Source organism: Electrophorus electricus, chromosome 4 (genome assembly GCF_041902795.1).
Source record: "Electrophorus electricus isolate QZ-2024a chromosome 4, ASM4190279v1, whole genome shotgun sequence".
Classification (NCBI taxonomy): Eukaryota; Metazoa; Chordata; class Actinopteri; order Gymnotiformes; family Gymnotidae; genus Electrophorus; species Electrophorus electricus.
Genome location: NC_137500.1, coordinates 16,497,830 through 16,513,338, shown reverse-complemented (window position 1 = coordinate 16,513,338; position 15,509 = coordinate 16,497,830). Strand labels below are relative to the sequence as shown.

Here is a 15,509-nt window from a genome sequence, read left to right as displayed (position 1 = left end):
ACACCACTCAAATCCCCAACTTAACACATTATATGAGTAGTGTGAGCAGGAATTAGTGGGTGAGACACATCCCTCAACCCCCAAAACATCTACACCTATGTTTCTCATGAACCCTTTTTTTCTTTCAAGCTGCAATCTTAGCCTTAGATAAACTGCATGCCATTAAAGTGGATGTATGTTTAAAGCTTTATCGCTTTCAGATTTCAGAGGTTCTAGATTTCATCAGATAGCATGGCAAACTTTAGGATGGCCTTCAGTGATGGGACACTGTAAAGGGATGAGCAGAGGATCATTTCCAATCATGAATACACTCTGTGGTAAATCTGGTAATTTACAGTGTAGATGATGACTTATCATCTTAAAGAAACAATCACACTTCTGTTGCAAAATGAGGGGAAAAATCCAGGGTTTATTGGCAGTGAAAATGACATGTGAGAACAATAATGAATCAGGCAACAAGCACAGAACAATTGAGCAACCACAGGTGACACCCAGCAGAGCTTGTAGACTCCAGGGAGAGGAGTCCAGGGTTACTGATCATCCAGGGACATCCACCTGAGGAGAAACACGATGGAGGATGTAAGTGTGCTTACGTGTGTATGTGTGTGTGTGTGTGTGTGTGTGTGTGTGTGTGTGTGTGGGTGGGTGGATGTGCGGACACATTGCCTCTGGGAAGGGAATGGGGTAGTTCAGATCCCCTTTCTTTGAGGCACAGGAAGTAGCTCCAGAAACAGCCCATGTGCAAGCCATTAAAGGATCCTGTGGTGACACCCAGAGCCATAGCTGGGGAAAGGACCGTCCCGAGCTAGACCAGAAGGGGGGTTGGGTTGGGGTCAGGGTTCAATCAAAATCTTTGAGAAAGTTCCAGATTCCCATCAGTGACCAGGGAATCGTCCTCCACACGTGTGATTTGCGTCATCATCAGCTTGGGAAAATTAAACACAGATAAGTTGTTAAGGATCCTCGTTCAAAAGAAAAACGATCCTTGCTGGAGACATTCAATGACCATTTTACCATTTTGTCCCATTGTTTTACTACACAGAGAAGAATCTCTACAAACACTACAAACACTATTGTGATACTACCAACTGTGATACTACCCTGACAGAAAACATAAGTTAACATTTGGCAATATTTAATCATAGAGACCCTGTGTGGAGGAGCTACTCTTGAGCTGTTGGTCAGTGATGACATTTCCTGTCAGAAATGCAATTCAAGCTGCAATCTTTCTGGAGATGATGAAGCCTTACGCTAACTGTATTACTGATGAACACATCTTTAATGAAGACTTTCCAGTACCACTCCTGTCCTAGACATGGACATTCTTAACAGACTCTGCTCTGATGAGTTAAGTTGCCTCTGTGATGTCTTGAGTGGGCAGGGGTGTGTGTGTGTGTGTGTGTGTGTGTGTGTGTGAAATGGTTCGTTTTTATACCTCCTGCTGCTGCCCCCCCCTTCAAAAAAAAGGGGGGATAGAGGGAGAACCAGTGAGCACTAGAGAGCGCTGTTTATTAAGAGTAGAGAGGATATGTCAGTAGTGGCAATTCTCCACCACTTCAGTGCTGTTTCTGTGAAAACGAATGTCACTGGGAGTGTGGTTCTTGGATGCCCTCACAGAGTAAAGGCTTCTGTCACCAAACATGTGGTCTGTTTCAGTCAGGAACAGTCTGATCATTCCATAACATAACACAGATAATGACATTCAGTGGGTACTGATAAATAACCAGTATCTGCAGGGACATTTACAACCGCCTTGCTCCGACACGCAATATGGGCCTGCTTGTCATGTCTTTCAGCTTTTATATAAGGCATGCTTTCACTCTCATACAGATGTGTGCATGTTTGTATATATTATCCTTGAAATGTGAATACACACAGCAGCACCATTTCCATGCCACTGCATGTCTATTTAACATGTCTGTTTAGGTGCTATGAATTTGAGTCATGGAATAGAAGTGAAGCAAGCGGTAAGAATGACAGAGTAAAAGAGAGATAGATAGATAGATAGATAGATAGATAGATAGATAGATAGATAGATAGATAGATAGATAGATAGATAGATAGATAGATAGATAGATAGATAGATAGATAGATAGATAGATAGATAGATAGATAGAATGAGAAAGACAGGGAGGGAGAGAGAAGGAGAAGAATGTTTAGATTTCCTGTCAAACAAGAAGGAGCAAAAGTAACAAGACAGCTTCATTAAACACTAAAGACCACATTAAGTGCCATATGCGGGCAATGGCCTCAGTCACCAGAATGGATCAATATAAACACAGACAGCAAGGCTTTAGCAGACAGACTCATGAGGTGAGCAATTTTATGGATGCAATTTATAGCATCGGGCTGGGTTTTCATACTGAACCATGCTAACAGCTGTAAGTCAGTGAGATAGAGAGAGCAATGGATCTGTGTCCCAGGAATCCCGGTTTTTACCCGGTTAGGTCAATTAGGTCGAGTATGTCAGTGAAGGAAAAATGCATGCAGAAAATTGGCCAGCACACTAATGCCTCAAAGAATCTGGTGCCACTGAAATCCAGAACGTTCGTCTCTAGTCCCATCTAGTGGCCAGCAGCATTAAGTAGACTGAGGGCCTTTTTATTCTTTACTGATAAATTTTGATCTGTAGGTATAGGTGTTCAACAAATAGGGTTTTTTGTAATGTCTTCTTTGTACCGGTGGTAGCCTGTATTTTATGTATTTTAACAAAACAAAGAACCTGATGCAAAAATTCTGATATTTGTCACTTAATTAGCATTAATTTAACGCTTAAACACTGAAACATTGTCATGAGCAATAATAATAATAATAATAATAATAATAATAATAATAATAATTATTATTATTATTATTATTATTATTATTATTCATGGATCTCTCATGAAATACAGAGGCAGTAGTAGTTATAATAGAATTGTCATTAGAGGTTGATGTTATCTAGTAATGGAGTAGCCATGCCAGATGCTTGTGCAATAATAGTGCTTGTATTTGAGATTAAATGCTGCAGCTGCACAGTGGTAATCAGAAGGGCCCTCTACTATGAACTTTTTTTTTCTCTCTCTCTGTTTTTTGTTATTTGTTTGGTAAGTGCATATGGCTTGTCAAATGCACAAAGTATCAGTAAGGGTATCAGTTGTACTACTGACTCATTTTCATATCTCTCCAAAAAAGTCATGAGCACAATGCATCTTTTAAGTCAGCAAAAAGCATAACTTTAACTTTGCATGACTGGTATAATTCAATCACTAAAACATTTGAAGTTTAATGCGACAGAGGTATGCTTAAATTTGAGCTTAAACCAACATGTACTTAACTAGCATGACCTCTCCCTGGAGACTTAGCATACCAATTGTCTTTCTGAAGGAATTAGATGCCATGAGTGTTAAAAGCTCTTAACATTGCCAAAATTATGCTAAAATACAATGTTGTTTTGGTTTGTTTAACACTTTTCTTTTGGTCACTGCATAATTCCATATGTTATTTTATCATTTTGAGGTTTTCATTATTTTTCCCTAACTTTTTCCAAGACCAGAACCCAACCAAAATGTCTGTCTCCCTACAAAGAAATTGGGATTCAATTAGAATTTTAGGATTCCAGCTGGTTGGGCTGTCCTTTAATCCTCGGTAGTTGGGCAAGAACTATCAGGGAAAAGGACCCACATATCTGGTACAGAACTATCAGGAGAAGTGTCTTATGTGTCCATCAGAAGAGGTGCCCTACATGCGGGAACTGGAACAGAAGAGCTTCCAAGAAACCTGGAGTTTGTGAAGTTGTTTGTGATTTTTTTAAAAATTTCTGCATGTATTTGACTTAAAATATTGTGGCACTGACCACTGCCAGAAAGAACAAGAGAACATGTGGGTGGGGCACAGAATGGACATCCATGATGCCGTGCTCCTCCATGCATCCTCTAAAATAGATTAAACTTGTTTAAATTGTTGGGAATTATACGCTTGGTGTCTTTGTTCAGCCCCATTGTGTCTTTTTCCATTTAGTCATGAGTCACTCATTGTGTGTTTTTGTCATATTAGTTATCCCCCCCATTTTCCCCTATTAGAGTCAGTCAGTCTCATTCTGTATGCAAATTTTCTCTGTGTGAGCATTGTTGTAGGCTATGCCTTTATGAATAAAAGTTGTGTGAGAACAGTGTTGTCTTGATCTCTTTTTCTGCATAACTTCAATATGACTGTCATTAAAGCCACAAAAATTGATAAAAGGAAGAAAATAAAGCAAGTATTACAAAAAATATGATTTTTTCATAAAGCTTTAGAACAAAATGATCAAACATTAACTATCAGAAATAGTATACAAATATCTAGCAGTGCCAGTTCATTTAAAGGGATCATTAGAGTCAGAACATTTAATCAGTGGGATAATATTATAAATGTTTGTTTTGGCTGCCAGATGTGGTCTTGTGCTCAGAGCACATTTGACACCTTGAAGGTTTGAGACTGGGTGTAGCCTATAAATGGTCTTTGCTACAAATGCTGTCAGACGTAGGAAGGTAGCAGGAAGCCAAAGGAGAAGACCCATGGTCGGTGGATCCCCCCATGACGGGATGAAGTGAAGCCCCATGTGAACCCCTGGTGAGAGGCATAGGTGTGACCCTGGATGAAAGGGTGGATCTGTGCACATGTTCACCACCTGCAAGACTCAGCTTCAGAACTGGGTTTGGTTGATGCTCTCTCTTGTCCTACTTACAAAACGTAACCCTGAGTGTTCAATATCAAAGTCTGATCGTCACCATAGGTTCATGAATACATGACATTGACCTTGATCAAGGGAGATTTCTGTGGTTCATAAAGAGTAAAACTTTAGCACCACTGCATGTTCTGATACACTTATTGATCATGCATTGTTCACATTGAGCATAAAATATATTTAAATATTAAAATAGTAGGCATCTTTTATATCTTTTAAATACATGTGTGAAAATCACCTCACACTGTACTGTAATTGTAACTCTATATATGTTAGACTGGTAGCATATTCTGCACTGAACCTAGGAAAAGTTATTTGAAAGAAAGGTAAACATTATTTTAACATTTTTAGATACTGCTTTAAGTTAGCTGTGTGTACTTGCAGTGTGTATTTTCTTAGAAATAAATTGAAAGCAGTCTCTGGGTAAAAAAACACATAATACCAGGATCAAAAGAGAAGAGGACACAAGACTTGTCTTTAAATCCCAGGACCAAAACATCAAATTTAACAGGAGGAGGCTAAGTGTGCATATTCAAGACTTCACGAAAGCAGGAGGAATGTTCTGGGCTATTTACAGTACTGCTTAGCAGGAGGACCGTTGCTTAGCAACAGGTGTTCAGAAAGCTAGTGAAGAAGAAAGAGGCGGGGAAACACAGGTGCAGCAGGTTGGAGGTGTGGCTGCAGAACCCACAATGGGTGGGTTCGTCAACACTTGTCACCCATTGTAAAGACAACCACCTCGGAGTCTAATTGCTCACTAATTCAGCATGAGAGAAGATTCATTCTACATCTTTTTCTTTTCAAATCATACAGTTCAGTTACATGACATGAAGATCAACATTAAAAATGTAATGTAAAAAGAGTAAAGACAAAGATATGGGTGGAAATTGTGTGGTTCAGTGTGTAGCAGCACGGCACACAAGAGATGCTGTTTGCATTCCTTTACATGTACTTTCATATTAACACATATGGTCAATAAAATGTCTACTAATCAGTAATTCCTGAAGGGAGTCAGCAACTTGAGATTTGTCATGCTGGTTAAGTATGGAAAAAAGTACACTTTTCTTACCCCTGAAGGTTAGCTGAAAGACAATATTCCCCACTGATTAATGATTCATAACGTATTTTTATTGGATTGTTCTGCTTCGCAGAGCCTATTATTTGATGTCAACCAGTAATAATAAAAGGAAGAAAAAAAGAAAGAAACTTCTAGTGCTTCTAGTCGTATGTAAGCACACTGAGATTTAATGTATTATAAAACCAAATTAAAGTCTTAATCATTTGAACAAATAAAAACAGTCAAACCTTGGCAAAAATCTGTGTGCATATTTACCTATATGAGTATGTACATCTATGTATAATAGGACAATACTCATAAATTAATTCAGGAAAACTCAATAACAAACTCTAATCAGATGAATATGAGTCATGCGAAGGACTCAAAAGCCTTATAACATCAAAATTGAATAACTGTGGTTTAGCCTATGCTTAAAATGCAGCTGCTGGCATTGTACAGCCAATAAGGTTTACTGGGTTTAATGAGATTTGAATAGGCCATACAGGCTGGACCACAGCATCTGAAGAATTTCATCTTCAATAGCAACTCCGTCAGACATCTCTCATCTGTCTCTTTAAATCAGCACACAGAAGAGGGTTGGATACTGAGCAGAGCTTAACTTTGGAAAGGTCTCAGTGGCACACAGTGCTCGTGACTTCTGAGAGTGAGGGAGAGAGATGGAGATTATGATAATGTCCTGGGTTTTATGATTATTTCCAACCTTCATATTCTTCTCAGGACCACCTTCTGACAATTTGACAGGACACTAAAGTGTTAGAATTTCAAGGCAATAATGCACATATGTAAAAAAAAAAAAAAGGACAAACAAACTACTATAGTGTATATATATATATATATATATATATATATATATATATATATATATATATATATATATATATATAATTTCTCTGATCCATCTGATCATCTTAAGTTCAAAGTGATCTATGTGTTGTGCAACTCTATATACAACAGTGTTGAGGTAAACTACGTTAGCCTTTTATAAGCCTATGTGAACAAGACCCTACCATTTTACTAAACTGTTAGCCAAAACTCCTCTCAGGCTGGGCCAGGATAAAAAGGAGCAGCGACCGCCAGTTTTCCGCCTACAGCCAAGTGTCCGACAGGAGGGCTGCTGATTCTGAGAACTGCTGGCGACCAGAGTGGGGGAAGGGCACTGAGCACTGCCTGATGAGCCCCGAGCTGCTGGAGCCATCAGAGAGAGTGGCAGATGGCATGGTGGTGGCATGCCACCAAGTTGGCAGCACCGACAGCACCCTATCACACGGCGAGGCAGCGCCCCCCATCAAGCAGTGAGGCAGAGTGCCCTATCACGCAGTAAAGCAGAAAGCCCTATGCCATGGTGAGGCAGAATGCCCAAAACTTTGAATTTCAGCCTTTTTGGAGTATTGGTCTTAGAGCCCAAGCTGAGCTTTCAACATGTAGAATTGCAAGACAGGAACATTAATGACTTTGCTCTCAAGTAGTGCACACACAAACATGAATGAAATCAGAGGATTACCTGCAAAGCATCATATTGACAGCAGCAACCAGCTATTTCGCTTCTATTAAGGATGAAGAAAATCATTACACATGCTAAAAATAAATATGTTCGTTCTTTCTTTCTTTCTTTCTTTCTTTCTTTCTTTCTTTCTTTCTTTCTTTCTTTCTTTCTTTCTCTCTCTCTCTCTCTCTCTCATCTCCTTTCATCTGCTGCCTCACAACACAGGCTGCGTTTCTTGTCCTGTGGGATGATCGCTCAACTGGTTGTACTCACATGTCTCTACAATCATTGCATGCCTGCTCAAGATTTCTAGAGCAGATGTGGCTCCACTTCACAAAGGCAAGTATTAATAACTATAAACATAAACTATAATCATATTAATAACTATAAACATAAACACTGACAGTATATTAATGGCAGTAAGTACAAAATAACTTGTAATATACTGGGCTTACCTATCTGAATGCTATTATATTTTGAGACATTAGGGGGCGAAACATGTACGAAAACGAAATCGATCAGTTTTATTTATTGTTCGTCTTGGTCATTTCATAAGGTAATCCCCGCAACAAACTGTCTGGTTCTCTTGACTTAAGACACATTTTACCATTGTGGGGGCAACCAAAACCAACCATTACTGGGAGTCGTTTATTCTGTTTAACTCTCTGACCGACAAATAACATAAACAGTAAAGGCTGTTCGCATGCGCTCTTTATGAGTTTCCTCAGTTTTTTTTTTATCTAGTGGGATATTTCTCAGGAATTTGTGAACGGCATTGCGACAGCTCCATTGAGGGTGACACAAGCGCTGGACTATTGCTGCTTGAACAGAACAATGAGCTCCAATTATAGAAGACTTGGTGGGTAATGTGCTCAGGCACGAACCCATCTTCACTTTCCATGACAGCTATCATTATTATTCTCTCTCTCTCCTCTGCAGTGCTTGCCCTTACCAAAGTGTGGCCTAGAATTTGAGAAAAAGAGAAACTGTAAATGTGCGCGCATGTTGGAGAGGGTAGTGGCAATATGGAGAGAAAATAAATGAGAAAAAAAGGAAATGAAGGAGAGAGAATGTCCCTTCAGGCCTGTGGGGCAACACTCATCCCTCAGACAGACATTACCATACTCATAAATCATTGAAATCATTCATCTGTGACACTTGGTAAAGTCTCTCTCTCTCTCTCTCTCTCTCACACACACACCACATTGCCAGCACTCATTTAACATCTCATTAATTAGCTACTTTGTCCACATTCATATACCTGAATGGATATAGGTTTCACAAACACATAAAACCAACTTGGGGGAGAATTACTAAAGAACTGAATTTGATTCTAAACGTCTATAAAATGGCTGTAAAACTGAAGCCTAATTACTAACAGCCTCTAGTTTACTTTAGAAAGAAAATGTAACGGCAAGCCTTAATTTTCCCCCCTTTGTTACGGCAACTCAGTAAACTGAATTTTAGATTATTAAACGCAATGGCATAGCCTTAGTCTGAGATCAATATTAACCCAATTTCCATTAGTCTACTTCAAGATTATTGTCGATTTTGGTGGGAAGGGAAAGATTTTTTTGTTTTTTTGTTCCAACAATACTTGTGCACCAAGGGACAAGACGCCTCTTTTTTGACAGGGGAGGCAGAGGGAACAATCGGGATTATTTTTTCTTCTAGTCGCTTAATTTCTTTCTCCTCGTTTGCAAACTCATACGAAGGATCGCGGTTCTTTGTAGCCTATCACCGAAGGGATCGGGGGAGCTGGCTCCCTCCCTTTTGTTTGATCGAGAGAGCAGGGTAATACAGGGGACATTCAGCTTCGTTAAAAGTAAAATCAGTTTGGGGGGACAGGCTGACGTGCCAGCTCTTACAGGTGCGAGTCTATTTGTGTTCGCTCCATATCGCAGCCTACCTGTATCATGTGAGCGAGCTCTCGGTACGCATGGAAAAGCATGAAGCGCTTCGACGTTGAATTCTTAACAATGTTCCGATAGTTACCACGGATTTCTAGCAAAACGTTGTAGACTACCGCGTCCCGGCATATCCAAGGAATCGATTGTTGTTTTTCGTGTCGAAATCCAGCGAACCAAGACGCCAGTTTGGGAAGAGAATAATGCGAAGTTTTTCTCCAAACACAGTTGGAGATTGACGTGGAATCGAGTAAGTTTTCGGAGACCAGGCGTCGTGCGTGTGCTGAACTTTAACTAAAGGTGAGTGTGGGTTTAACTTTTTATTCGTTTCTGCACAAGATGTTACAAATGTATCTTGTCGCACACGAAATACAAAACAAATAACCTAATAATGATCTCAGTTTATAAATGCCAGTCTAGTATAGGCTCGCCGCTATGCCTCTTGGATTTAGAGCAGCTTTTATATACTCAACTAGTCGCTCTGGTTTGATTACATTTGATACAGTCTAATCCATCTAGCTACGAACACCAAAGTGCTGCTTCCACATCTTGTAGCCAAGTCTCGCTCTCTTTTATGGTGTAAAGAGACTTTTTAAATATGGTAGCTAAAGGGTTATGAAGTAGTTGTTCTTATTCTTCGGTAGACTACATTGATTATCAGATTTGATTATCTTAACGCGACACTATCTCTGTTTAGGAATAAATATTACCCAACTTGTAGGTGTTTTTCAATTCATAAAGAACCGCATCGCCCATGTTTCCATCTACACAATAACTTTTAAAGGCATTCACCACCATGTCAATCGACTAAACGGCTTATGAACGGATTCCAATAGGCGGTTTCGATCATGTGTTACATATTAAGTAGGTTAACGTTTCACATGGAAGTTCTTTTTGTCTTCGTAGTTTACTCGAGATCTTTAAGCGCCTAATCAATGACTTTTATTTTGTATGTTGAATTTTGTGCTCAGCCTATGTATATCGGCTTTTGGAATGAATATAAACATAACGAGGCTGCAATCACGTTGCCATTTGTTGTGTAACTGAGCACGACAACAATGCAATAGCAGTAATCTTGCAGTTTTCTGTACTATTATAGACATAGTTGATTAATAAAGTTATTTCCGTGTCTACAGCATGATTTAATTCGTAGTGTGTTTTAGGCTTTGAGTAAACTTCTGCCATCGCATTGGTTTTTTGGGATATACCTGTAGTGTGTTTGAGGAGTTGGGAGACTCCCAATCAACAGAGGTCTTTGCCTCCACACTTTTCCTGGCTTATGTAATGACTGTAATGACTGGCACTCCTGTAGAGCATTGATATTAAAATCCCATCTCGTAAGATTCAGGTGCTACAGATTTTCAGAGTCAGATGTGAAGAGAAAGTGGCCAGTCAGTTCCATTAATTCAGTTAATTATCTGTGACTTATGAAATCCTGGAATTCTGTAAGCCATACATATAACTCCAAATCCAGCCATATCTATGGCGTGTATCTTTTCTGTTACACTTGTATTTCTGTTGAGCAATACATGGCCTCACCCAGTGGTTTGTGTGGGTTTTTATTGGTTGGTTGTTGGACAGCTACATCTTTCATTTTCCCTGTTCAATTTTCCATTTTCATATCCATGTTCAATTTCTCATTTGCCTCAGGTACACCTCTCATAAAGGGAAATGTGATGCATCCTCCCTAAATTACATGAAAAGTTGTGCCTACCCTAGTTGGTAATGAGTATTTCTTCCTGTGTGTTCAAGCCTAAATGAAGTGCCTCAGCCCCTGAGCGCTGTCACATCTCTGTGAATACGATAGCAGGGGATGAGATGTTTAAAGGCCTGTGGTTAAAATTAAACCTTTTTTGGTGCATTTGTAAATCGGTTGCCCTCATTTACTAAATGGCACAACGCTGCTGGCTATACCACTCATTATACCATATATCTCTGGAATAGGTTGTCCGTCCACAGTGTATTGTAAGGATCAAAAATGCTCCAGAGTAGCTTGGAAGTAACCATGCTGTTGTGACTGCACAGAGGCTTATATGTCTTGGCAGTTGGGTTAATCCAAATGCGCTTTTGAGGGGTGGCTAATGGCAGAATCTACAGTGAAAGTGAAGGTGAGTGGTGCTGTTGCCTGAGCGATGCAGTACAGGAAGTGCTCCTACCCCCTTAAGGTCAGAGAGCAGTTGTCAAGCTTTGCTTTTTTTTTTCTCCTTCCCCCCAGAGAGTGAGCTTTTTATTTTTTCCCCACCCCTTTCCATGTCCCTTCATGTCTGGGAGAGATCATGAGTAATGGTTCTGTTTGTTTGTCTTTTATGCCGAAGAACATGAAGACATACACAGTGGCCCTATTGATGCATTTCCTGTGTGTGTGTGTGTGTGTGTGTGTGTGTGTGTGTGTGTGTGTGTGTGTGTGTGTGTGTGTGTCTCTACTACGCTCTGTGTTCTTGCCTGTGCATAGAGTAGTTAGATGTCTGTTCTCTGTGTACAGCAATTTGCATTAAATGCAAAAAGCAGTGGAGAGAGTGCAGACTACATAAAATGTCAGCATTTGTGTAGTGTTGTACAAACTGCTTGACCAGCCTACCTGGTAATTTGTGTATTGGACCTTTGCTCAGTCGCTTGTGCTTCCTGAGCAGCCCACTCAGTAATAAGATAACTGAAAAGCAATAGAAAAATCTCTGCCCTTTGGGGCCCTTTAGTAGTTCACAGTGAGGAGCCAAACTGGTCCAGAACCAGCTGCCTGTAAAAGTGTACCTTGATTCTAGTTGGCACTTTAAAACCTGTTGCTTTGTGTTCCATGCAAAATGTTCTTTATTTCCATTCAAACCCAAGCCTCTTCCATGGTCAGTATGACAAACGGAGAAGGAAACGTCGGGGCCTGTCACATGACACTGGTCGAGCCAGTCCCCCTGCATTCCTGTCAAATAGCGCCTCTGTTATGGGTCGGGGCATCATCATAGACGTCTTCTGGAGTCAGTTCACGTTTAGTGCCTCCAGTGGCTAACTGGTAGCGCTAACTTGGGCCCGTGTCAAGCAAATAGCCATCAGAAAATGTTGGATTATTGTTAGGAATGTGTCAGCGACCGCCGATCAGATGTCGGCACCATGCAAGGGGGGGCCAGCTGCAGTTTTCTCCTCAAACTAGGCTCCTTTCCTCCTGTGCAGAGCCGCTTGTTGAATGCAGCTAACTGCTGAGGTTGACGTGGTGTTGAAGTGTAGATGGGAGACAGGCCTGGACATGTGGGGATGTGGTGGCAGTGGTATCAGTCAGCCTGTGTCAGCTGTCATCCTCCTCACTAGCTATCATATCTAAGGTGCCAAAGGTTGGGGACAGAAAACCTATTGTACTGACTGGTAATGACATCACAGCTCCCTTTACTTGCAGAAATAGCCATTGAAAGAAATCAATGTCTTGGATAGTTTTTTTATATATATATATATATATATATATATAAAAAATGTATATGTTTGTATGTATGTGTGTGCGCATGTATGTACATGTTATTTGGTAATACTATAATAACCTCAATTTTGACAGTCAGCACAGAACAGGCCAGTGCCAACACAGTTTCAAGGTAATTGTCCTGTTCTGCGTCAATGCCGTTTAATCTTTTTTAAAAATCTCTATCAAATCATTTGAGTTTAGCAACGTTTCCTAACCATCTGTTCATGTCGCAGTGGTAGCTCAGTGGTTAGGGTACCAGACTAGTAATCAGAAGTTCAAACCCTACCACTGTCAAGTTGGCACTGTTGGGCCCCTGAGCAAGGCCCTTAACCCTCAATTGCTCAAGTTGTGTTCTTATATAATTGTAAGTCACTTTGGATAAAAGCGTCAGCTAAATGTAAAAAAAAAAGTCACTGTCTCCTGCGCCCTTACATAGTATGTGGGCTTCCCTGAGGGCTTTGACATCTCTTGACTTGTTTGGTGTGTACGGGGTTGGTAGCTCCAGCCGGCTGCTCCTCCTCCTCTTCAGCTCTGACTCGAACATCCTAGTTCTGACTTTCATCAAATATCCTCCAGATGGAGGGAAAAGTGACTCGTATTCCCCAGTTAATTCAAAAGAAGTTTTTGTTTGTTTGTTTTTGTTTTTCTTGAGTCTGGGAGAATGCATTGCAGTTTTAACCAATAAAAGCCTCATGCGGTTCATGAGATTCCGATATTTAAAATGCAGAATTAATGAGATGTGATTTTGATGGTTTTACTCCTGTTAAACTGAAAAATGATTTTTTTGATAAATTCCATAATTTCCTGGCACATGGGCATCTTTGCTACACCTTTATCACTGAATCCATGTAATTTGCTAAAATCAAGAACCATTCAGAACCAAAAGATCTTCCAGATAACATGCCTTCATGAAATTACATGCTCATTTTTACCCATTTCAAAGAATATTACAAAAGGAATTCTCAATATACTACCATTTTGCTGGATTTATGTTAGATTTCCTTTTTTATACAGCAGAGCAACCTCAAAATGCCTCACAACAGAGAATATCTTTAATTCTAACATCATCTAAAGGCTAGGTTTTTGTATTTTAATGGTATGGAAATATATGCATTTTTGATACTGCCACATACATGCGTACATAAATGTAATATTTGGGAAACTTCAAATACTAAGATGTCAAGTACTACTTGTAAGAACAACAGTATTCAATTTGCAAAGATGCTTTATAATATCTACTACTCGTTTGTAAGGTTTGGCCAAAAACGACTTGTGTGTCGTGTCTGGCTTTAAAGCACTACCCTGTCAGGTCTGGGTGATTAGTGTGCATGCTTGTTTGCATTTTGTAGCATATGTCCAGTATCAATGGTGGTGTAGACACTTGTGATTCTGCAGGACCTCTGCAGGGTGTCGGTAAAGAGCCGGCTGAGTCATGAAGCAGGCGTGTGTCTCGTGCCATGGGTTACTCGTGTGTTCCTGTGTGACTCACAGTGGAAAAGCTCTGGTCGCCCTGCCAACGATGTCCACGAGCCACTGAAGTAATGAGCCTTGCCTACTGGGCATAGCGAGGGCATGGGGTGGATCGTTACTCATAGCCAGGAATCTGTCAGTCTGAGGAATCTGAGTGGGGGTTGCCTCGCCCGTCATAGCCTGGACTGGGTCATTCCCTCACGCCCGTGCTATTAGTTATCTGCCGTCACAGTGATACGCTAATGGTACAAGGTCCGGCTTTGACGGCAGGCGAGCTTGTGCATGAGCCCCTCCACGCCCTGCTTGAACGTAGCACTCGTCTGCCTTTTTCGAATTAATTATTAACCTTGGCTGTTGATGAGTGTCGTCAAGCAGAGACGAAGGGAATGGCCTCAGTGACCTGTTCATGCACCTGAGGGTCATGAGGGGATATTCTGCTGACGAGCGCCTTGATTAGGGATCTGTGAAGACAGCTGGCTAAATAGCAGCCTTCGCCCTGCAGGTGACAGAGTAGCGTGTGTGTGTATGCATGCGCATTTTGTTAGTTATGAACATGTAGGTGGTGCCAGCAGGTGTTGGCAGTGCCTGTACTAACAATTAGCTGTAGGTGAGATTACACTCATTCTCTTGTGTGTAAGTGACAGTTGTTGCACTACTCAGGAGTCTCTCTTTCCTGCTGTACCTTTCACTTTGTAATGGTTTCCGTGGTTACAGTTCTGCTTTTGAATGCTCTGGCAAGCCCAGCCAAATTACAGCTGAACATAGTCTGCTTGCCCTACCTAAGGTAGGCTTGAGTCCACCAGTTGTCTTATTGGTCATTAACAGTTGCCGATACACTGTTGTGTGTTTTTTACTGCGTCTGTAATCTTCCTGGAGTCAGATCCAGCTATCAAGAACTCCAGTATGCCACTGATATCTGGTGGGAAAGCATCTCAGAATCCAGTAAGAAAGACTGCTTTTGAATGTTAAGTATTGTCTGGAAGCTAGGGCCATGGTCACCTGTGGATTGTTTAGGTTTTGCCTTTGCTGTACATTGGGGGAAGCCATGATCTTGTAGAAAGCCATGTTTGAAACATTAGGGCTTGACCTTCTACATTGTGTAGCTATGCAGTTCTTCCAGCATGGCTATGGAACAGTGACAACCCCCTTCAACCTCTCATGTTTCACTGCCAGTCAGGCCTGCATAAAGCATTGTTCTTTTTAAAAAAAATTATTTATTTTTTATTGTTTTGTTTTATTTTCATCAGAGTTGGCCTTTGCAAAGAGCTGCAACAACATCATCATTGTCATTGTTGTTGCTGTGAACATCCTGATCTGTTTGACATTCTGGATAAGCATTCTGTTGAGGGTTTTGGTGAACTGAAGCTTCAACCTAAGCCAGTAAATGTTACAGATTTTTAATTAATTAATTAATTAATTAATACATT

At 40.5% G+C, this 15,509-nt stretch overlaps 1 protein-coding gene across 3 annotated transcripts in view; it reads left to right on the top strand.

Moving 5' to 3' along the window:
- Nucleotides 1–8,942: 8,942 nt before the first annotated feature.
- plxnb2a.1 (plexin b2a, tandem duplicate 1) overlaps nucleotides 8,943–15,509 on the top strand; it is a 91,472-nt gene continuing 84,905 nt past the window's right edge. The window contains exons 1-2 of one of the 3 annotated variants that reach the window (XM_081712657.1): nucleotides 8,945–9,136; nucleotides 9,402–9,473. The gene's annotated coding sequence lies outside the window, so the exon portion shown is untranslated. Of the gene's footprint in view, nucleotides 9,474–15,509 lie in introns of all 3 variants that reach the window. The other 2 variants (XM_081712659.1, XM_035521121.2) reach the window with 2 other exon arrangements.